Source organism: Podarcis erhardii (genome assembly GCF_964252035.2).
Source record: "Podarcis erhardii genome assembly, chromosome: 1".
Taxonomy (NCBI): domain Eukaryota; kingdom Metazoa; phylum Chordata; class Lepidosauria; order Squamata; family Lacertidae; genus Podarcis; species Podarcis erhardii.
The window spans coordinates 36,929,442-36,955,175 of NC_138497.1; positions in this window are offsets into that span (position 1 = coordinate 36,929,442).

A 25,734-nucleotide genomic window follows, 5' to 3' on the forward strand; every position below is an offset into this window, starting at 1 on the left:
GGCTAGGCGACTGAAGCACGTTCAGAGACCTTCCAATCCTGGAAAACAGGTCCCAGTGCACTGGACTCACAACTGTGCATTGTGAGCACCAGACTCATGCAGAGTATAAATAACGTGGAAGCTAGCTGTGAAGCATAACTCTTTTTATTTCTAATAGCTACTACAAACTAAAGAACTACTGGCTTGCATGAGTGTTACATCTCCCACTCAGCCATCTAGTCACTACAGTGGTACCTCGGGTTACATATGCTTCAGGTTAAATACGCTTCAGGTTACAGACTCCGCTAACCCAGAAATATTACCTCGGGTTTAGATCTTTGCTTCAGGATGAGAACAGAAATTGTGCTCTGGCAGTGCAGCGGCAGCAGGAGGCCCCATTAGCTAAAGTGGTGCTTCAGGTTAAGAACAGTTTCAGGTTAAGAACGGACCTCAGGAACGAATTAAGTACTTAGCCCGAGATACCACTGTACATAGATAAGACTCTCCACACACAGAGTCAGGCAGTCAGTCAGTCAGTCAGGAGTGGAAGAAGAGAAGAGCAATTTCCGCCCCCTCCTTTCTCAAAACATCAGATCAGGAGATTCTTGCAATGGGAGGGTTGAAAATATCAACAATCACTGTGAGAACAGGATGATGGGCTAGATGGGCCATTGGCCTGATCGAACAGGCTCTTCCTATGTTCTTATTCCTAGCTCACCCCTCTTTTCTCCAAGTGACCACTGCTTGGGCTCCTTTTCTATTGGGGGGGGCACTGAATTCACTGCTGGAAGGAGTAGTGATCAGAGGCAAAGGCCAATGCGCTTTTGAAAATTACTCATAGAATCAAGGAGAAAAAATGATGGCAAACAAACAAAGAAAGAAACTTTTTCTAAAGGGTATGGCCAAATGTTTCTTCATGGGTTTTTTTGGTTTTTTTTTTTAAAGACTGTTTATATCCTTTTCACATAGAAGCATTCAAAATGTGAACTAGTTAATAAGGCAGTTTCTCAGTTGTATGCTAAAATAAGCAAAACACAATCATGCAAAATACTTTTAAAATACCGTGTAATTCCATGTGTGGAATGAAATGCAAATAGGTTGCATTTTTGTTTTATTGTTTTCCCTGCCTTCGGCCTCTCTCATCATCTGCTTTGTATTTTTATTGTGGACAGGCTTGGAGTGGCATTCTGAAGCAGAGTGAAAACAATCAAATCAAATCAAAACTTGTCAACAGCAACAGCAGTTGAATTGGGGAGTGGGACAGGGGTGGGTGGGAACCCAACGTGCCAAATAAATTAAAGAAACCAATGACAATGACAACAGAAATATTCCCAAACAAATCATTTCCCCAATTCTAGAGCACACTAGACAATGTTAGCTATTTTGTTTTTCAACACTCCAAATTTATTATACCAATTTGACTGTCATGGCTTCTCTCAAAGAAGCATAGGACTTGTCATTCACTGAAGTTTCTAATAATTTTCTTAAAGTGACCATCACAGTACTGCAGTTCCTGGGGAGAGAGAAATACTACGACAGTGCAGCCCTACTCAGAAGTAAGTCCTATTGAATTCAGTGGAGCTTACTCCCAGGTAAGTGGGGTTAGGACTGCAGTTTCAAATCAGTTTAAGGCTGCAATCCCAGACACACTCACCTGGGAGCAACTCCCCCTGAACTCAGACCCCCTGAACTCAGACCCCCTGAACTCAGACCCCCTGAACTCAGACCCCCTGAACTCAGAGGGGCTTACTTTGGATGAGACATGTACAGGATTGCACTGTGAGCTTGCACATCTGGGAAGCCAGTATCTGCCTTGGTAGCTCAGTCACTAGAGCATGAGACTCTTAATCTTAGGGTCATGGATTCATGTCCCATGTTGGGCAAAAGACTCCTGCATTGTAGGGGGTTGGACTAGATGATCCTTGTGGTCCCTTCCAACTTTACAATTCCATGATTCTATTTTTCTATATCACGGCAGAAGAAATGGGAGTCAGAGCAGAGAGTCCTGGTTTCAAATCTCTGGCTAGCCATGAAGCTCAATGGGAAAGCTTGGATTGGTTGCTCCACCTCAGCCTAAACTATCTCATTGTACTACTTGTAGGGCTGAGTCAAAAGGTCCCTCCTACCCCCAGATTTTTTCCATTCCATTCACAGGCTGCATAGTAGGGAGTCATTTCATCAGTTTGTAGTAATGGAAGTAGTGAATGACAGCAATGATAACCAGCTGCACTGGCTTGCCAGTGGTACATGTGAAAAGGATCTAGGGCAGTGGTCTTCAACCAGTGTGCCGTGGCACCCTGGGGTGCCTTGAATGATAGTCAGGGGTGCCGTGGACAACATTGGTCTCTGTCCCCCTTTTTTTCCTTCTCTCCTTCCTCTGATGCCCTCCCAATGGCCAGTGTGGTACAGTGGTTAAGAGCAGTGGGCTCGGAATCTGGTGAACCAGGTTCGCTTCCCTGCTCCTCCACATGCAGCTGCTGGGTGACCTTGGGCTAGTCACATTTCTCTGAAGTCTCTCAGCCTCACTCACCTCACAGAGTGTTTGTTGTGGGGGAGGAAGGGAAAGGAGAATGTTAGCCGCTTTGAGATGCCTTAGGGTAGTGATAAAGCGGGATATCAAATCCAAACTCTTCTTCTTTGTTGCAGCAGCCCTGGCTATAAGCTCCCCAGGCAAATGGTGCCTCTGAGGCTGGCCTGGGGCTGCTTCCCAGGTCCCTGTGGGGCAGGGTGAGGAGGCACCTCTCTTTGGGGCAAGGGAGGCAGCTCAGAGACTGGGGTGGCAGCTGTGGTTTCCCGGATGACCTCCAAGAAGAGGGGAGAGGAGAGGAGGCTGAGGAAACACTCAATAAGTTGGGGTGTTTGAAAAAGGGTGAGAGACTGCCAACTCTGCAGGCAAGGGGTGACATAACTGTGCTCCTGAACCGCACAGGGGTGCCACAGAAAGCATGTAATTGGTCAAGGGAGCCATGGACTCAAAAAGGTTGGAAACCTTTGATCTAGGGGTCTTAGTGACCACAAACTTAACACAAATGAACAGTATGATGCAGCAGCAAAATAAAAATAAAAATCTTTCAAGGTTATTATGAAAATTGGGCAGAGCAGGCTTGTGTTGTTGGAGAATTTCATCACAAAATTCAGAGTACACATTCGAAAGGATGGCTGTATTTCATTCTGTGGAAGTGCAAATTAGGTAGGTTTGCATTGAAACCTACTGGCATCAGTGATGGGCCTTTGCAGGGGTTTAGGGTCCCAGAATCCACCAGCATGTCTTGTGGTGACATCTCCATACACTTATTTTGCAAGTGGATTGGTGACCAGGGAGCTTGTTGGCATTCCTTACGGACTAGAATTGACTCTGGGACCCACGGTATCTCATCTGTACTGTAGACTTGTGTAGAACTGCTTGTGCTTTCTCCAAGAGCAGTTGATGGGATGGCAAGGCTTACCCAATATCCCATCACTGCCATCGCTGTCACTTACCAGGAGAGAAGGGAAGGGTGAAGCAGCAGTGAGGCTGGCATGGTGCAAACACATTAGCGGATCCATCCAGCATTCCTGCTGGCGTGCTTGCACCATGCTTGCCATGCTGCTACCTCACCCCTTCCCTCCCAGTAAGCCACAGCAGTGGCAATGATGGAAAGTAAGTTAGTGTTCTCACACCACCAATCACTATTGGGCTTGGTCTGGAATGGAATGAAACAAAACAAAACGAAAAAGGTGCTTCTAATTCACTGAAAAATATTTCTGTATTTTTAAGCAGACAAGTGGCATGATTTAGGACATAAAAGTCATGCTCTTCCAGTGTAGGGAATCCAGCCAAGAGAGATTAGAGATCTTTCCCCAAGGCATTTTGGGCAAGAAGAGCACCATAAATAACAACTCTTTTGGTTCTCGGTGTCATGGAAGCGGGAAAATGAATTTTAAATTGACAAATAGCCAGGTTTGATAATAAGTGGACCAAATAAAATCCTGGTTTGGCAGGACATTCAGAGTAGAGGGATGTTTTGTTGTTGTTTCTGGGCTTACTGTGAAGCGCACAAAATGTCTCAAGTGTTGTATATTATACTTTTGGGGTTGTACATGAATACAATTGACTTCAAGTCACAAGCATAAGCAAACAAAGAATAAATAATGGGATATAAAACCGCAGCTCTCACTGAGATAGTAATTATTTGTATCTTCTTTTTTGCCTCAGTGATTCTTCACTTTTAGCCAGACATATGAACAGACCAAGCAATTAGAGAAATAATTGAAGATCAGTACCTTCAAAGCTTGTGGTGGCCTGGATTATGCTTTAGGAGTATAATAATGAGAACATTTCCTTGGTGATGTGTGTGTGCACTACTGGTGTTCTCAGATGGAGGTTGGAAGGTACATCTGGATCAGGCGAAAGCGCGCTCTCTTTCTCTCTCTCTATATATATGCATGCCCTTTTCAGTTAGTTAGCCCCTAATGAACTGAACTTTTGTCCCTTGCTGTTTTAAGATTCCAATTAAACTTGTTTGTAGAGTAGAAAAAAAATTAAATACATACAGTGCTTTGCTGTTCTTACAGTTGTTTTCTGATGGGACTGAGTTCTAGTGGATGGTTATCTATTACAATGTCGAAAGAATGGGGAAGCCTGATTGCTATACATTTCTTTCCTTACTTGTAATGTTAATCGGCTATCTTGCTTTATTGTGCACTATGTGCTGAAGTTACCAATCATTCCAGGACTGGTGATTTTTTTAAAAAAGGAACACCTTGTAGTAAGACAGACCATTGGTCCATGCATTACCTACACTCAGTGCCAGTGGCTCAAAATTGTTGCAGTTAGGTCCGTCCCCTCCCCCAGTGGAGATGCCAGGTCTGGACCTGAGACCTTCTGCATGCAGATACTATACCACTGATCTATGGTGCCTCTTCAAATTTTAGTGATTTTGGTTTGAATTGTCATCACATGTATAAGAAATAACTTCATTTGGCTGCACCAAGCTATGTATCCTCTCCTGGTTAGCATTTCATTTCCAATTTTTAAAGTGGTACAATTTTTAAAGTGGTACAATAGTGAAAGCTATGGTTTCCCCAGTAGTGATGTATGGAAGTGAGAGCTGGACCATAAAGAAGGCTGATCGCTGAAAAATTGATGCTTTTGAATTATGGTGCTGGAGGAGACTCTTGAGAGTCCCATGGACTGCAAGAAGAACAAACCTATCCATTCTTAAGGAAATCAGCCCTGAGTGCTCACTGGAAGGACAGATCCTGAAGCTGAGGCTCCAATACTTTGGCCACCTCATGAGAAGAGAAGACTCCCTGGAAAAGACCCTGATGTTGGGAAAGATTGAAGGCAGAAGGAGAAGGGGACGACAGAGGACGAGATGGTTGGACAGTGTTCTTGAAGCTACCAGCTTGAGTTTGACCAAACTGCGGGAGGCAGTGGAAGACAGAAGTGCCTGGCGTGCTCTGGTCCATGGGGTCACAAAGAGTCGGACACGACTAAACGACTAAACAACAACAACAACACAGTGGGTCAGTGTGTGTGGCTGCTAACCAGAAGGTTGGTAGTTTGAGCCCACCCAGGGACAACTGTTGGGCAGAATTCCTGTATTGCAGGAGATTGGACTAGATGACCCTCAGGATCCCTTCCAACTCGACAATTCTATTATTCTAAACAGTTACCGATATTGAATCAACGCCAGAAATGAATGTTCATTACAGTGACTATTTCACCCTATCCAGAATGGGTGAGACCATGATGGCTGGACCTAAGCTTAGACTGAGTGATGCCATTTTTATAAGACCTTCACTCGATTTTGGAAACTAAACCCACCAAGTGATTCCTGTGGTTCTCTTTTCTTTATTTTTCCAAAGTTTCCTGGTCATCTGATTGTGGATGAGGCATCCAGTTAACCTCTTGGGAAGGGGTTTTGTACAGTTTATGTGTCCTCCCTCTCCCAACTCCATTTCCTAGAAGGATGTGGTGAGCTGTCGAGAGTGCCAGCAGTATCAAGGGCCGGATGAATATATTATTGGTCTATGCTAACATTGGCTATTCTCTGGACACTGAGCCGCTGCAAAGTTAGCCCTGTGCGTATCCTGCCTGTCACCTGTTTTGGTCACCACTAAATGAAGTCCCACACTAAGGACAGAGTGGACCTGATTTAGCCACACTTAGTGCAGACCCACAGAAATCAATAGAACCACTCTGACTAAGGGTGTCACCCAAACCTCCTCCCTTTGTTGGCAGGGCTTTATAAAACTGCAGGACCACTGCCACATCCACAGCCCAGGTATGCACAGCAACTCAGGTGGAAGGTGAGGAGGAGTAAGATCACATCAGGCTTGTGAACCCTGAAGAAGCATGATTTTCGAAGCATGGCTGTGTTTGGGTTTGCATCTTACTTCAGAAAATGTGAATGAAGTGGGCTCACCTTTAAATGCAGACTGAATCAGATTTCTTCCACATCCATGATTTAGACCCTAATAAAATTGTGGGTTTGGGTGTGTGTTGAGAGAATTTTAGGCAGTTGGCTTCTGCAGCTTCATATTTCAGGTTTGTTTTTGTTTGGCTGTGGCATGTTGTTTGAGTTGGTAAATTAAACATGCTGTCAACCAAAATGCTTAATTTCAGTCAGAATCTGCAGAAAACAAACAGATTAAAATAACAGCAAACAAAGCCACAAAAAAGTCTGTGACATTCCTAACTCAAAAAGAGAGAGCGAGCGAGCAGAAAACAGGGTATTTGTTTTGGGAGTAGTTGTTGTTTAACCACGAAGTGAGAAATGAAGAAGAAGAAGAAGAAGAAGAAGAGTTTGGATTTGATATCCCACCTTTCACTCCCCTTCAGGAGTCTCAAGCGGCTAACATTCTCCTTTCCCTTCCTCCCCCACAACAAACACTCTGTGAGGGAAGTGGAGCTGAGAGACTTCAGAGAAGTGTGACTAGCCCAAAGTCACCCAGTAGCTGCATGTGGAGGAGCGGAGATGCGAACCCGGTTTCCCAGATTACAAGACTACCGCTCTTAACCACTACACCACACTGGCTCTCAAAATGGACAAATCTGATTAAGGTAACTGAGTTGTAAGGGGAAAATATTGCTCTGAAAAACACAAGAGCCTGGCTGGATGAGTCCAGAATCTATTGGATGAAACCAGAGGGTCATATAATCTAGCCCAGTATTCTGTTTCCACAGGTGACCAAAGAGGGCACAAAACAACAGTACTCCCCTATGAATTGCCCCCAAGCAACTGCTATTTGCCAGCTCCCCTCCCTTTGCAAGAACTTATCTGGAATATACAAATTATGTCCTGCTGTACGACAGTACAGATTACCCTGGTCTCAGTAATATTGTAGCCAAATTTCCAAAAGATCCTTCAATTTTAATGGGTCCAGACTTAACAGAGCATTCCAAACCCACCTTGTGCTGGGCGTTGAGGAGTTTGGATTGGGCCAATGGGATGCATGCCATTCGTAGGGAGTGGAAGGCCCCAAAACAGGATGTCCAAAGGCAGGGAGAATGCAGAGCTGAGCTGGTCCCTCTGCTGTCATGTGGTAAATTTCCTGGCATGCAAAGTTCATTACTGAGCGTAAGGGTTAAAAGTATACACCCATGTTTAACTGGTATCCCATATTGACTCCATACCAAAGGTCTCACCCCTCCCAGTGCTCTACGTTCAAGGCACATGTGTGGTGGACATACCTGTGGGTTCAGACATACACCTTGGAACAATATGTTGACTCCCCTACCCCATGGTTGGAATAATAATAATAAAAAATTACATGTGAAATAAATCTCCTCATTACACTTTTGGCCTATTTTGTCTTTATATTATGTATGTATTGATTTATATAAGTCCTTACAGGACATACTGCCCACTCATATAAAATATCAAGGTGGTGCGCAACATAAATAAATAACTATACAACTTTTAGAAAACATCTGAAGGCAGCACTTTTTTTCAGCCGGAAATTGCCAGAACTCAGTTCCTGCATCTCTCAGGTGGGTTGCCATTATAAGAGAACAAGGGAGGCGTTCATGATGAGTTCCTGCACCTCTTTTTCTAGAAAAATAGCAGTGCCTGTATAGGGATGTTTTTAATGTTTTATTATGCTTTTATATTTGTTGGAAGTTGTCCAGAGCGGCTGGGGCTAGCCAGTCAGCTAGGCGGGGTACAAATAATAAAATTATTATTATTATTATCAGCAATTAAATATAACCACTGTTTTGTTAGCATTGCAGACAAAAGAATGTTTTGTTTTTAATTAACTGTTTTTAGAAAGTTTTTAACTGTGACTGCTTTAAATCTTTTAACTGTAACAATTTTTAGACTGCTTTAACTGTTTTTAGATTTATTTCTTTTTTAAATTATGGGTGTGTTTGCTACTCTGGGCTCCTTCGAGAGGAAGAGTGGGATACATATCCAATAAATTAAATGAAATAGGTGTAGACTCTCATATTTTTGACAGCATGCAATCCACAGTATTATAGTTCTGGACATGTAATTTGGATCTGAATGCACCCCAAGATTCATGGCATCCTTGATTCGAAGCTGTACAATGCCAGGAGCCAGGGATGAAGTTTCAGGATGAAAATAAATCGTAGGAAAACAATCACTCCAGAATGACTTGATCCCCTGCCACTGGCCCCAGAAAAAAATTGTTGGCATCCTAAATTTAATATTAAAACTCCAAAAGGTTATGCAAACATTTGGAAGAAATTTATTTTGATATTAGTTAGCTTGCTAAAACAGCATGTATTCATATAGTACATAGATCTCTGTAAACATTTAGGAACAAGATACTTCTTGTTTGTTTGTTTTTAGCCAGAGGTTTCCAAAGACTTTCCAGGACAAAAAAAGAGGGGAGGGGAACCTTGAAAGAAAATGAAATTTGGGAAGAGGTCATGACACCATTTGGTGATTCGTCCTTGGAAGTAATTAAATGTGATGGTGCCTCATTAGTAGTGCATCAGTCACTCCCTATATTGCTAGATGGAAATTCAGTGTGTAGACACTGTGGACTCCAAACTGGAAGAGACAACTTGGTGAGCAGGTCTCAGATGCTAGCAGTCACACCGTATTGTCAAAAATCGCTGGATTCACTTCAGTTTCCCCCTAAAACTAACATCCAAAACTGTAGGGGTGTAAGCAAGGAACATGCATACCTCTCTTTCTGTCAGAAATATACAGTGGTACCTCTGGTTACAAACTTAATTCATTCCAGAGGTCCATTCTTAACCTGAAACCTTAACCTGAGGTACCACTTTAGCTAATGGGGCCTCCTGCTGCCACCAAGCGCGATTTCTGTTCTCATCCTGAGGTAAAGTTCTTAACCTGAGGTACTACTTCCAGGTTAGAGGAATCTGTAACCTGAAGTGTTTGTAACCCAAGGTGTTTGTAACCTGAGGTACCACTGTAAGTGGCACCCACAGGAAGTAGCAGCACCATTGCCATTCCAGACCTTAGACTGCAAGGTAAGCAAATGGCTGCTCACTTGGACTCGGCCTACAACTTGTCTGCATATTGTGTTGGGAAGTGTGGTGGTACTCCTTGCCTGACCCAAGCCTCCTGCAGCTCACCTTAGCTGGAGAGCAACCTGGCCTCCTCTTTGCCTGCACTTCCTATGCCAGGCACTGGAAAGAAATGTATTCCAGAGACCTTCTTCCTCTCATGATAGCCACCAGTTACAAGTAGGTAGCCGTGTTGGTCTGCCATAGTCGAAACAAAATAAAAATACTTCCTTCCAGTAGCACCTTAGAGACCAACTAAGTTTGTTCTTGGTATGAGCTTTCGTTTGCATGCACACTTCTTCAGATAGCCACCAGGAGTGCCAGCTTGGCCCCACAGATATGGGTGCTCGGGGCTGTGGGTGCCATGTAGCATGCATGTCCCTGGGACTGAAATTTGTGGGTGCCTGGCCCCTTCATGGGGCATTTTGTGGGTGCTCGGGCACCCAGGGCCCTGGGGAGTTGGTTCCTATGATAGCCACTCTAGGAATGCAGGCAGCAGGACAGGAGTCCTTCTCTGGAAAGCTCTTCTTGCTGGTCCTGATAGGGGAGGAGATGTTGCTGAGATCTCGAGGAAGAAAGAGCATGGAGATGGCCTCTCTAGACTGGTGAGGTTTTTTGGAGGAGTACAGTGGTACCTCAGGTTAAGTACTTAATTCGTTCAGGAGGTCCGTACTCAACCTGAAACTGTATTTAACCTGAAGCACCACTTTGGCTAATGGGGTCTCCTGCTGCTGCCGCGCTGCTGGAGTACGATTTCTGTTCTCATCCTGAAGCAAAGTTCTTAACCTGAAGCACTATTTCTGGGTTAGCGGAGTCTGTAACCTGAAGCGTATGTAACCTGAAGCGTATGTAACCTGAGGTACCACTATATTCTGCAACATGCCGTTGATGCAATAACAGTGCATTAATGTTGGATTTATATGGGATTGTCCACATGCCATTCTCTTTTATTAGTTATTACGCGACGCTTCCCCAAGTTTGTTGCATTACCACCACTTTGAGGAGCATGTAGTGCAATGGAACAAAACACGCGCACCAGAATGAAAACAGAATCAGGAGCAGAAATGACCAGTGTTTGCTTTCTCATTCCACAGCCAGACCAGAAGTCAATCCAGTGAATACAATCCGTGTTTTCTGTTGTTGTTTTCAGTCCACAGATGACACAGAACCACAGAACTACAGATCTGTAGAGTTGGAAGGGACCACAAGAGTCATCTAGTCCAACCCCTAGTCTTTTACCCAACATGGGACTCGAACCCACGAACCTGAGATTAAAGAGTCTCATGCTCTATTGACTGAGCTATCCCTCAGGCATGTAAGTGATTACATTCCCCCACCTCATTTCCATTGGGTTTTCTTTCCATGGAAGTGAAGCCAAACTAAGTGACCTGGTAGGAGACTGCCCATTGCATGCAGCCCACTCAGGCAGCCATATTAGAGGAGGGTTTTGAAGGAGGAGGAGGAAGAGGAGAATTTCACAATTTGAAAGAGATTTTTCTCTTGCACCAAAGGTTCGCTGCTTCCATTTTTAACTCAGGGTGCAAAATATCAGTTTTCCTCAGGGTGCTTCTCATATTGGTATATGGCATGTGGAAAACAGACAGTCACTGGGCTAGATTCAGATGAGTCTGCAGATGGACCTTCACAGGTGTCAAAGTGATGAATTTGATTGGCTGCCAGTGAATAGTACCCTTCAGTTCTTTATCACATGTGAGCCAGCGGGGGGGGGGGGGCACCAGCACCTGCCATATTTAAAAAATAATAAAAAAGGACACCCTCAAAATTGTTGAGCTTTTTATATTATTATTACAAAAATGTGATTTTTTAAATTGACTTGCGTAAGATCCAGCACCACATTTCAGAAATTTCCCCCGGAAATTTTACATTATTTTACATTTCCCACAATTAGGGATGCGGACAGGGTGGGGGAAATTGGTTCAGTTCACATTTAGAAGCAAACCTACGTAATTCGCAGTTACCAAAACAATATGCAATCCAAAACGCAGCCATCCTTCAAATTTTTCACTTTTCCACATTTTGCAATGCAGTTTTCCACCCCAAAATGCATATACAGGGTAAAGTGTGCATAAAAATGCATATGTTAGCAAAAACAAACAAAACAAAAAAAAACCATACAAAAACGATTATAACAGAGGAAATTGCTTTCAAAAACATTTTATTGGGCAAAACTGCACACAACAGTGTGTGTTTTAGCAGAAATCCACACTAGAATGCTGATGAATTTTCATGAGGACTTTTTGTTTAATCGCAAGCTGATGTAGGAATGTGGAGAACTGAAATAGACTGGGAGGGAAATGAGAAGTGTAGAGAAAGCAAAAGTGACAGAGTCAAGCATCCCTATCTGTGTATGTCACAGGAATGTGAAACAGAGAAAAACTTAAATTGACAGATTCACACATCCTTACCCACAATGCACTGGAGTGATGCGGATGGTGGCAAGTTGTGGTGCTGGTGCTCCTTGCTGCTGATGCTAAGCCCACATACTTTTTTTGTGAGGGTTTGGAAACATGGAGCAGGCTGTGAAGCTGGGAAAATCTAGTTTGTCTAAAAGAGACTCTGGAGTTGGTTACCTCCAGTATTGTCTCACGTGTTTGCTACCATTGGGTGATAGACCTTGTTCTACATCACTGGGAGAAAATGGATTAAATCCATTCTGAGCTGAGAAATTAACCGGCAGAGCAAGAAGTGGAAGCAGGCGAAAGCAACTAGTGTGGTTATATGGTTTCTAACTGTTTGTAGGAAGTGGGGAGCCTGCAGTAATTTAACTTACTCTATTGCCGGGGGGGGGGGGTGGATATAAAAACAGGTATCCACAAACTATGCCAAAAATGGCACCTCACTTTTGTGGCTCCTTTTGCAGCCTGCAAATGTGGTGGCAGTGGGACATGTGGTGATATTTTTCCCACAGGTGGCAAGAGACCAGTAAGTTACCCGCCCACACACCCAAAAAATTGGGGGAAGGAAGAGAACACAGACAAAACTTCTGCCATTGCCGCTCATCAAGGTAAATCAAAATAAATTGCTAAGCAGTCTAATGCATTTCTCCTCCCCGCCTCCCGGCCTGGAAATAACTTTCTTTTTCTGTATCGTTTTCTCCTTGTTCTCTACCCATTTCCCCCCCTTTTGGAGAAAAATCTGCGCCAAAGATGCTCTTGCTGCTTATTTTAACAACAGATGATCTGTAGCTTATTTTAACAAATATGTAAAAAGAGCAGCTGCTGCTAACCTCTTCAAACAACATCTGTGGCACATTCCTTTACATTTTGCAGAACATACTCACACTTCTGTTTCATTTCCATGCTTAGTTTTTATACTGGTATTAAATCAGAAAGGGGTGGGGGGAGAACAAAGTTTCATCACTGCCAGACATGTCTCTTGTATGATCCCAGTGAGATTAATGGAAGCTGATGAAGAACACACCTTAATCATGTGTGCATCTATGTACATATGCATGTATTTTGCCTTTTCGTTCTGCAATGGAACTGAGGTGGTTCAAAATGCTCATGAAAACAGTAAAAAGAAATTATATGTAAACAGTGTGAAATAAAGCAATCAATCATAAAAGTGATAAAGACATAAGAGCAAGAGCAGCCATATTGCTAAGGCGAGCTTAAAGGTGGGGGGACTATTTTAACTGGCATTTAAAAGAAGGGACCAACCAAATCTCTGGGAGTAAAGTATTTCATAGCCTGGGAGCAACTAGCAGCAAAGCCCTATCTTCCATGACTACCAAGTACTTGGGAGGTGACCATTGGCTATGTTGGTTGGGGTTGATGGGAGTTGTAGTCCAGGAACATTGAGGGTGGGGGCACACCAAGGGAAACTTAGCTGGTTCCGATTCTAATGCCTTCTAGGTGCTAGGCAAAGACCATTTTATTTTCCCAAGCTTTTAATCTTAATTTTTTTTTATTTAAAAAACCCTGTTGTGATTGATTTTTAGTGCTGATCTTTACAGTTGCCAGCTATTTTATTTATTATTGCTGTTTTATTGTATTTTAAGAGTTACTGCAAACGCTATGGGATTTCTTTTTTTAAACAGAAGCATGACATCGGTTTGTTTGTTTTAATCTAAATAAATATACAGTCTGTGACAAACATTCATCTGTGTTTTGCGGCTGTTTTCTGAAGGTGAGCTGCCATTCATTTACCCCAGTTCACCTAACAGATTGGATGATTGTCTGATATATAGTGTCAGAGAGGGGGAAACCCTATCAAATCTATGCAGTGATACTGGGTGAATGAGCGATGCACTTCAGAGATGGATGCTAAAACAATTCAAAGTAGCCTGTATACGATGGCTGTACTACATGCATCTGACCAAAGAGTCCTGGATTGCATCCATATGTTAGGGTTTTTTCTTCTTCAGCTAAGATTACTGTTTATTTCCAAACAAAATTTTACTATTGAGATGAACAGCAACTCAAGAGTCCTTTCTTTGGCACAACAATTTAAACAGTCAAGTCAAAAGCTTTGTTCTTCATTTATCAAGAGCTGCTGCTCAGCAATGAATTTTCAGGTAAAAATAATGATTCTCAAGCAATCTGTCTTTCCTTTTATGCAAACCCAGTTTTACAATGTCAGCCCTGTCAACACTGCTGAATATTAAAGTGAACAAAGTTAATTGCTGGGTGAATGGAGGTCGGTGCCGTCAGAGTGAAAAGGAAGCCCCTAACTGAAATCCATCATTTTATGACAAGCTGTAATTTATTCCCACTCCATAATAGGCACTGACAGGTTCCAAACCTTACTTCAGTCTTTGCCACAAATTGCAATTATAATAATTTATGGTGACATTTGACCCTAGAGGTTGTGGCCTATTTCACCACACATGAAAGACTTTTATCTCTCGGGAAATTCTTGGCAACCTCAGCCTGAAAAATACTTTTGACTCCCAATTGTGTTTGCTCATCATCTGATATGCCTGGAGGACTTGTTAACATTCAGCGTTTCATAAGCCTATGTGATATTATTCTGCGGAGAGAGGAGAAAGGCAATATTATGGTCAGATGTTTAGATGGCACAATCATATTCCATCCCTCTCCTGCAGTGAACATGCACAGGGTAAATTGGCAGCGGTTTACTTTCAGTTTGGCTCCGTTTCAGAGGCTCACAGTGCTTTTTTCTGGGGGGGGGACGCAGGGGTACGCACACCCCTAAACCTTTTGTGAATCTAAGTTTGGCCTCATTGAGGGGCAGTATTTCAATATGAGTAGGAAAATGAGAGTACCCCTAAACTTTATTTAAAGAAAAAAAGCATTGGAAGCTCATAATGGGTGGTTGCTGAGTCACAGAATAACAGTTTTGGAAGGAGCCTCAAAAGTTACTTAGCCTAAACCTCTTTTGATTAAGGGAATTTATTTATTCATATATATATATATATATATGATTTGCAAACCACATTTCACTGTGAGAAATAACAAAGCAGGTGACAAAATAAAATCAGTGCAACCAAATAACAATAAAACACGAACAGCAGCATCAGATAGTCTGGAGTTCAGTAAAACAAGTCCTAAGGATCACTGCCTGGGAATGTTTGAATAGGCAAGTTTTTACCAACTGGTGGAACATATCTTATACCAGCTTGTACCATCAGGAAGCTTTTCCTAATGTGTAATCTATTCCATTTGGGAGAGTTTTATGAAGTTCTCTTTTTCTAGAAAAAGAGGTGCTGGAACTCACCATGAACCCCTCCCCTGTTCTCTTACAATGGCAATAGCTCCCACCTGAGAGGTGCCGGAACTGAGTTCCAGCTGAAAAAAAAAGCCCTGGTTTTGTATATTGCGTAATTGCAATTATTTTATCTGTTTTTATAATTGTGTCTTCTACTGCTGTAACCTGTCCTGGGACCTTATGGTGAATGGCAGGTAAGAAATCTCATAAGAAACGAAATATATGAATAGAACCAGAAGCCCGCTTTTTTTTTTTCATAAGCCAGTATTTTATCCAGTTAGTATCTGAACAGAAGTGCTTTGACCCAGTGCTGGAGCATCAGGTCCCAGGTTAAAATCCCAGCATCTCAAGGTAGGGCTGAGAAGATCCCTGAGTGAAACCTCAATCAGTGGGGTTTCTCTTTTGAAAGTATAATTCTTTCTTTTTGTCTTCTTTGTCACGTGCATCCTTGACACAAGGAGTGAGCTCCTGTTGTCTCAGACCACAGACCCTCCAAGTGTACCTATTTTCCAGGGACAGTCCCAGATTCACAGAAGCCATCCCAGTTTCTGATTTGATCCTGGAATGTCCCATTTTCCCTCAGGACGTTCCTATTTTCATTGGAGAAATGTTGGAGGGTATGGCGATATCTGATTTAGACAGCCCTGTATAGGGAAGTTTTAAAATGTTTTATTATGTTTTTACATAAGTTGGAAGCAACCCAGTCAGATGAGTGGGGTATAAATAGTGAAATAATAATAATAAGAAGAAAAAGAATTAATAGAATAGGATGTTTCTATTTTCATCAGAGAAATGTTGAGAGCAGTTCCTGCCCTTATTGTTCAGTTCTGATCTTTTATGAAAGTTTCTTATTGGCTTCACCTATTTCATAGCTGTCATTAGGCACTGTCTAGATCACGGAAAGAAGAAAAAAACCATCCTCTTACCTCCTATGTGTTTGTTGTTTACGTGGAGGGGTCTGCCTTTGACATCTAAGCAACATTTTCCTTCATGAATTTACAATGCCCTGTTCTGAACTCACAGACTTCGGGGTTAGACTTTGAATGGGATCCAAATTATTATTTTGCTACTTGGGATAGTGCCTTTCAAAGCTAGAGTGGATGAAAACAAAAGTGTGGCCAGAACTCCTATCCTGAGGCCTAAACAACATCTTGACTAGTGCTAAAAGATCGGACGGTCATGCCATCTTATCAAAAACTTTTCAGAATGAAAGTTTCCAGACACTTTTGGAATTAGCCAATGCCTTTGACTCTTCTCATGAATCTCTTCCACTTTACAGCTCTGCTGAATGACATAAACCTGAAGAGAGAGTTCATTTTATCTAGGTGCAGTCTCTCAGAACACTTCTAATAAAGAATAGGCCCCTTTTCCGGGACTGTCTTTTCATTAGGGCAGAAAGCAAAGGCCTTGAAAGTGGAAGAAAAACATGGTGTAATCACTAAGGAACCATTATCCTGTCCCTAGTAACCATTAAGTGTAAGTTTCCTAAAGCCAAGGAGAGTAAATTACTCATTTATTGTTACCTGAGCTGTCTAAGAGAGATTGAAATCCAGACTACTAATGATTTTTCATTCTGTTTGGGAGAGACTCGGCAAGAGTTCGTGTACAAGCGTGATGCTGGCTGTCTACATTTTCCCCAGAATACACAATAAAATAGAGGTGGTGTGTCATCTCTCTCATATGAAAAACCCTCATCTCTTTCTGAGAATGGCTCTAAAGGGGTGAAAAAGAAAGAGAAAGAAAGAAAGGCGAAGTGTCATTCTTGTTATTCCAAGGAAACTCAGAAAAATATTAGTCTGCTTGCATTTTTCATGCTTTTCTCAGAGCAAAAGGAGATTGCCACGGGGTATAAATGAAATGCACATTTAATTTATGGATGTTTATTACTGGCTTCACATATTTCCTAGCTGTCATTAAGCCTGAGTAGTTTTCTTTTATTTGGGCTTCAACATGGATGTCAGATTATGATTCTCTGCTGATAAAGCACATGCAAGCAAATAGTCTAGAATAGACTCTGTAATTCGATATTTTCCTGTTATGTTCCCACCTTGTCTCGGCTACCATGTTCATCACTCTGTTCCATTTACACACACAGAGAGAAAGAGAATTAGAGCTTAAGTATATGTGGGTGGATACATTTTAAGATAGCTGAAATGAGCAGGAAGCAAATACAATTTCTGAAGGGGCTGAGGCTGCAACCCTATGACCCCTGGGAAGGTGTCCCAGAGGACATAGGACATATAATTTCTCCCTCAGCAATACTGGAGACCAAGCTCCGACATTGGGGAGGGAGATGCAGAGTGGATCCCTCCTCATTGCCGCTGCAGGGTTGCACTGCTTTGCTGTGGTTCCAGTCCTACTCCTACAAGACATCTGCTGATCTGGAAGTTAACATTTCCTCTTTCCAGTTTTGGTACAACTGACACCAGAGCTCTTACACCTGACACCAGAGCTCTTACACCTGCAAAGACAAAAGGGTGTCTGGGATGGTTCAGGACTGGGAAATGGCCTGGATCCAAAGTAATATGAGCTACCCAACATGCCCCAAACTGGGAAAAGATGTAGACCAGTTTAGGAGCAGATCTAGATCTCTCCAATTGCCATTCTTCCTAATGGCAAAGAAATAGCATTGTTTTTTAAAACTGCAAAACATACAACATGCAAGGACCTGATGAAAAACCAAATATTAATCTGAAATGAGAAGAAGAGCCTTGGACCACATTAGATGTACTTGAGAGACAACGAGAGGTTTGTGGCTAATTTTACATAATATACTACAGATGGATTGGTGAAAGCAACTGGAGAAAGGTTTGTGAGAATCGTAGAAAACATTATAGGTGTGTCAAAACTTGAAGGGCAAAACTGGAAAGAGGAAATGTTAACTTCCAGATCAGCAGATGTCTTGTTAAGAGTGTCTGCATTTTAGTTTACAAAAGCTATACTGAAGTACAGTATTTTATTATTATATATTACATTTGTATACTGCCCTTCATCCAAAGATCACAGAGCCGTTCGCAACATAAAAATACAAAATGAGAACACAAAATACATAATAAAACAAATACAAACCAATAACCACCCCACAAACACATTTAAAAGGCCATTGAATGTTTATCAGCCAAAGGCCTGGTTACAGAGAAGTGTTTACGCATGGCGCCAAAAGATATGTAAGGAAGGTGCCAGGCGAGCCTCCTTGGGGAGAGCATTCAACAAACAAGGAGCCACTGCAGAAAAGGCCAGTTCCCATGTTGTCATACTCTGGACCTCTTGTGGAGGTGGCACACAAAGAAGGGCCTCAGCTGATGATTGCTGAATCTGGGTTGGTTCATATGGGGAGAAGTGGTTCTTGAGGTATTGCAGTCCTGAGCCATTTAAGGCTTTATAAGCCAAAACCAGCACTATGAATTGGGCCCAGAAACTAATTAGCAGCCTGTGCAGTTGGGCAAGGATTGGCAGTATATGCTCAAACTGTCTTCCCTCAGTGAGTAACCTGGCAGCTGAAATCTGCACCAGCTGAAATTTCAGAGGTAGGCCCATATATAATGTGTTGCAGTAATCTAACCTAGAGTTTACCAGAGCACAGACAACAGAAATTAGGCTATTCCCATCCAGATAGGGGCACAGCTGGACAGGGCCACCAGTCAAAGCTGATGGAAGGCACTCCACTTCACCGAAGCCACCTGAGCCCCAAGTGACAGCAATGGATCCAGAAAATTGAACCCTGAGGAATCCCACATTGAAGGCTCCACAGGGCCAAAGAGCACTCCCCAAGCATCACCCTCTGGAAATGACTATCCAAGTAGGACTGGAACCACAGCAAAGCAGTGCAACCCACCGTAACTTGGACAGCCGCTACCAAAGGATACTACGTTGCTATTTTGAGGTAGGATTCGATAACACACAAGCAAATTCAGATTGTTCAATCATAGCTGACTGGGAGCTGTTGCACAACAAACCTGCTTCCCCAACTCTGATCCTGAACCTCTGCTGCCTTGTGGGATATCTTCAGGAGAAGAAAAGGCTGAGGAATAAACCCTATACAAATCCAGAGTGGAGTAACTAAGATGGTTGGATGGCACCTTGTATGCCACCTTCTGGCAACTCCTGCAGCCAAGCTGGTGCCAAACGTATTGCTCTGCTTTGCTTTGGAAAGGGAGGCTGAGAGAGAGGTCTTGTCGTCTGGGCAGCCCAGGACCTCCATACATGCTACCCAAGCTTGCACCTCGGGGAGGTCACTTTGATGCTATTAATGCAGTTGTTTGACTTCACCCTTAGAGGCATACTCCATTGTCTCTATGGGTTCCAATAGGTTCAACGTGATAGGCAAAGTGGTGGGAAAACCATGCACTAGAAAGTGGTGGGAAAACCATGCACTAGAAACCATGGGAAAACAGACACTACTACATTTAACCTCCCCACAAACAAATCAAAAGGAACGCTTATGAAATAGTGAATGTCATCAAATCTCCCTGCAAACGAATCAGAATTAATGCTCAGTAAACAAGCCACCTGGAAGTGTCCTTTGTTTCAGCAACCTATTTTTTAATGGTGGGGAGGAGAGAGGCTCTGTTGTTGGAAATGTTAAATTACTGGGCATTGACTGATCTATTGAAAGCTACTCCCAAGATCTATCCGTAGATCTAGCTTTATCTTCTGCCTACAACTGCTTTAATGATTGAATTTCTAAATAGCTGCTGAGCAGCCACACTCTATGGTACAATCATACCAAACAGCCACACTCTATGGTACAATCAATGGTGCCTCAGCTACAGTACATTTCAACAGAAACATTCACACCCATTTTACAAGAATTTACAAGAACACAGGATTATTGTGACTTCAAAGAGATGGCAAGATGAAATGAAAAATGTTCTTGCAGATAGACAACACAACACGAAGAAGTCTATGATAACAGAAGAGACCTAAGCCCTGTTCAGAAGAATGTTGTGTGATCAGGTTGTGGGTGTTTTCTGACTAGCCCCAGTTGCCCCACTCCCATGCGTACAGCATGAAAACCTTTGTGTATATAAGGAAGCCTTTGTCTAGAAGGTGTTGGTACTCATATACAAAGTCCTATGCAGCTTGGGAGCAGAATATCAAAAACATGTGGAACTTAAGCTCTTTAAAGTGTTCAGGAGGAAGCATACCAGTTATGCTTCCGTGGCTTCTGTTGTGATCTTGTTTTGGCCATCCATGTTTGAACGCAACATGCTTATTTCCTAACACAGCAGATTATAGCTATGGAGTGATAGATATTCCCTTGCCAAAATCCTGAAATAATAAGTACAATTCATGCTCCATTGAAACCACTGACAGATCTTCCTTGATTTTAATAGATCTGGGCAGCATCTAGTGTTTTTATTTATTTTACTCTTTCCTCTTTGTTTTAACAGTGAGCTGCCTTGCATTTTGTGCCTTGAAAGCGCAGCCAAGTGTTAGATTCATGTGGCCCCAGTTGAGTCTGTGTCCCTTATGAAAGTTTCCAAACATTCCAGCAGATTTGAAATGGTTTTATCACAAGAACACATGCATTTGCTTCCCCATGGAACAATTGTAACCACATTGTCTAGATCAAGTTTCCATTTTTATTGTCCTAAGGGAGAAGGTAAAAGTCAACAAATGGAATGAATCTCTCTCTCTCTCTCTCTCTCTCTCTCTGACTTGCAGAGAATTTATCCCTTCAGATTCAGTACCAAAATCAAGGAAAACATTTCTTCTGGAAATTATGTTTTGACTTCTGGGTTTAATGTTTCCCCCCTCCAGTTTAAAGAAGTTCTGTTTATAGGAAACAAATGTGAAGGGGCTGCTACATCTTGGCCCCCAAGGAGGCAAAGTGGAGCCCTTGGTGCCTCACTGGGAACAGTTTGCAAACCATTTTGCTGATAAAGCTGCTCACACATCTTCTGAATTTGAGTGCACATTAAGAGCAGGATATATGGAGGTACCTTTGGGGGTCTGCTTGCCCAGTTTGGATGGATATGTTGCAACTGCTCTGGTTTGAGTGGATATTTGCTTGGAGGGCTGAGGATAGGGATGAACGCATCTGTCAATTTTGGTTTTTCCTACTTTGCCATTTTTCCAGACGTAAGGTCAGTTCCCTGCATGAGTTTGAAATGTCCTCGTGAAAACCCATCAGCATTTTAGTGTGAATTTGTATGAAATTTCCCCTGTTTCTATGCAATTTTGCCTAATTTATCTTGTATTCTTTTATGTTGCAAACTGTCTTGAGATCTACAGATGAAAGAATAATTGTGCCATTTTTTAATAAACTGGTTTTCCCCATATTTGGCTTAATGGACACCATCTTTGCATTACCAGGAACATTTCTCTCTGCTGCTTTATAGAGAGTCAGGGTCATGTGGCGATTAGAGAAGAACGTGGGCAGATGCCTTATACCAGTTCAGACCATTGGCCCATATGGTTCAGTACTGTCTACCCTGAGTGCCTGTGACCCTCCAGGATTTCAGACTTTCCCTGCCCTACCTGGAGATGCCAGGGACTGAATCTGGGAGGCCCTCCATGCAAAGCACATCTCTGCTACTGAACTATGATCCTTCTAGTGTGGGACTGGGACCTGGAGAGACCAGGGTTTGAATCCCTGTTCAAACATAAATATCACTGGGTGATCTTTGGCCAGTCACTCTCTCTTGGGCTGTTGTGAGGATAAAACAAGGAGTGGAGAAATCACATACATCACCTTGAGCTCCTTGTAGGAAAGGTGGGATAGAAACAATAATAAAACGCAGTTATATATCTTTAGCCAAACAGAACTGTGAATGTGAATACAGTGGTACCTCGGGTTACAGATGCTTCAGGTTACAGACGCAAAACACCCACCCACCCCACTCACACATGAAAACAAAGATCACCACAGCCAATCACAAACAAACAACCACACCCTAGGCCAATCCCAACCTCTCTCACCACCAAAGGAACACAAGTGAACAGCACAAGCAACACTGACACCAAACCCTACATACATTAAGCATAACAGAAACATCACCACCCAATCCCACTCCCACCAATCTTCCCTCCCTCCACCCCTTCTTTTTTTCCCTCCCCCTAATGTCTCAACAAATGAAACGGATTTGTAAAAATGTTACATGGAAAAAATATGAGAGACATTACACTTACTTCTGTAAAACAATAAAATCTTTAATAAAAAGAAAAGAAAGAAATCGCATGGCGGCAGCGGGGGCCCCCATTAGCTAAAGTGGTACCTCAGGTTAAGAACAGTTGCAGGTTAAGAACAGAGCTCCGGAAAGAATTAAGTTCTTAACCTGAGTTACCACTGTATGTTAAAACATAATAATAATAATAATAATAATAATAATAATAGACTTCCGGTTTAGCACGACTCTGAACCAGGCGGGGATCCCTTCGCTGCGGAGGATCCCGAACTCTCCGGGGGAAAATAGGGGTATCGCAGGGCGCAGCGAACCCCTGAAAAGTATCTGCAGGACGATACAGATACAGAGGTTCCCGCGGTGCCGAAACGCAGAATCCCCGGCCGTCAGGTAACTCCGTTTCGGAGCGAAGAGTACGGCGGGGGGGGAAGCGGGCAGAGGGAAGCCATAACTGCCTCTGGGGAGCGAAGCCCCGAGCCTGGAGGAGGAGCGCTAGATTCTCAGAAAAAAGGACAATTTCGAATCAAAGAAGGAGGTTTTTAGGATTGATTAAGCTGAAATTCGAATTGGAGAAAGAAAAGCATAAGAGAGCTCAACTTTCACTCGAAATCGCATTAGACGCAGAGCGCTAAGCATAGCGGAGAAAAACGTGTGTGTCGCTAGCGGACAGAATTCTCTCTCCCCGAAAACTTTCCAAAGTGCCAGATATTAAGTAACAGATTAGGAAGGAAGGCAAGGGGAGAGCAAAAAGATACTATATAATTCTTTGACGGACTTAGTCCATGTTTCTCCAGCCTGTAACAGGATAGAGGGAAAAGAAGGAGATAGTGCGATCTTTGGAAAGCACTGCGTGAGAGAAGATACGAGAAATTAGAGACGCCATTACCTTCCTCACTGTCAGCACGTACTAGGAGAAGGAGGAGGAGACAAGAGGAGGAGTGCAGGACAGTGGCTAACTACTCAGCAGGGACGTGGACAAAATAAAAGACACTAGCGGTTCCTTCCCATTTTCCCCTCTGTGAGGAAGACACTTATGAGAACACCGCGGAGTTCTGGGGAGATTTAGAGAAAGTACTTTGCCCCTTCTTTCTTTTCTTTCCTTTTTTCTCCCCTTTCGCGGCACCCGCTTCCTCCTTGCTAGAGGGAGTTGTAGCGCCTTTGCGGAAGGAGAGGAGACCGCAACATATTACTGTTTCATCTGTTCTACCTACCCACCTGATCTACTGGAACTGTGTTGAAAGTGATGGAACAGAGCGTTGCCTAAGGAAAGGGGGTGGACAGAGAAGAGTTTCTGGAATCTCTGGAAAGCAGCCGCAACCGCGGCTAAAAGGAGTTAGCCCAATTGGGGGCAAGAAGATAAAGAACAGGCTCAGAATATAGTGAAAGGTGGATTAGCCCAATTGAGGGCAAGAAGATAAAGAACAGGCTAAGAATATAGTGAAAAGTGGATTAGCCCAATTGAGGGCAAGAAGACTTTGAAAGAACCAAAAGGGAACAGTGGCACTGAGCCTTGGTGGTGGAGGGTGAACCTTCATATTTAACGGATTAGCCTAATTGGTGGCAAGAAGTAAGAAGACCAAACTGGACTAAAATTTGTAAAGACTGCAACTCAAAGGAGATAGTGGGAACTGAAAATCAGATTTCCCCATCTTACTCCTAAATTGAATTTTTTGCGGGGGGAAGGGGGAATTGGTGTGTGGGGAAGTGGAAAGAAGTGGAAAGAAGGAAAAACGGTCTATCGGGTTCAGTTTAAACGGTTAGTGAAATCAGATCCAAAAATTTTAAAATGTCATATACACAGAAAAAGGCGGGGGAGGGGGGGACTCCAGCAGAAAGAAAGGGGTCCAAACAAGAGTCTGATTTTAGATCAGAAATATTAAAAATGTTTAGTGAGATCAGACAAAGTGAAAAGAACTTAGAATCAAAAATTGAACAGGTAGATGCAAGAATTGGAAAAATAGATAAGAAAATAGATGAGACAGTAAGAGAACTTAAAGGGCAAATCAAGGAAGTATCCAAAAGAACCCAAGTATTAGAAGAAGGGATGAAAAAGACAAAAATGGAAATAAGAGAATTAAAGCGGGAGGAAGATAAAATTAAGGTGGGACTCCAGGAGACTAACAAAGCTCAAGAAGAAATGTGGGATGCCATCTCTATGAATGAACTTCGACAACGGGAAACAAATTTGAGGTTGAGAGGGATACCAGAAACGCAGAACGAGAATATTAGACAAAAGTTAATAGTAGAACTGGCGCAATGGTTAGAACTTCAGGAAGTCGACGTAGCAAATACGATAATGAATGCCTTCAGAATGAGGGTCAAAACGACCAAAGCGAAGAAATACCCAGGAGACTGCCTCATAACCTTCAAAGATAGGGATATGAGAAATTTGGTCCTTCAAAAAAACAGAGAAAAAAGGCTAATTATAGATGGCGGCTATATAATCATTTTCAAGGACATCCCAATTAGATTGTTGAAACGGAGAGACCCCTATAAAGCAATAGTCCAAACTCTTAAAAAGAACAATATAGAATTTAAATGGGAGTTCCCCGAGGGGATTTCCTTTTTTTACAAGAGTAAAAGACATAGACTGACCAGCCCGCAAGAAATAAGTAAATTTCAAAGAAAGTATAAAGAATTAACGACGGAAGAAGATGAAGAAGCGAAGGGAGCATCGGGAGGAGAAGAGATAAAGAGGAAAAACGGCCAGAGAAACGAGGAACAGGAGGAAGAGGAGGTGAGAGAGGAGGGGGAGGAAGAAGAGGAGGAAGGAATCTAAACACACCTAATTAAAACAACATGGCTCTAAAAATATGGAATTGGAATGTGAATGGCTTGAACGATAGGAAAAAACGCAATAAGGTGGAACAACTTTTAAAGAAGAAAAATCTAGATATAATCTGCTTGCAAGAGACTCACGTTGCAAGGAGTCATAGAAAAATTTTGATCAATAAGAGATTAGGCAATGAATTCATATCCTCAGATAAAAAGAAAAAGAGAGGAGTGGTAATGTATGTTAAAAGTAAAATCGAAGCACAACAAATATTCAAAGATGATGAAGGAAGAATGTTGGCAATCCAGATAAATTGGCAAGGTGAAAAAATAATGGTGGTCGGGATCTACGCACCAAATGAAAACAAATCCGAATTCTTCAAAAAATTGGAGGACAAGTTATCAGAATTTGCAGACCAAAAGATAGTTCTGATGGGAGATATGAACGGGGTGGTCTCCTTAGAAATGGACAGACTAAGAAATAACAACTCAAAGGAAGGGAAGTTACCCAAGTCTTTTTTTGAGATGGTAAAGAGCTGTAATCTAATAGACATCTGGAGGTTAAGACATCCTCTGAGAAAAGAATTCACATTTTACTCCGACCCAAACGAATCAATGTCCAGAATTGATCAAATTTGGATATCAAATGAGTTGACACCAAGAACATCCCAGGTAGAA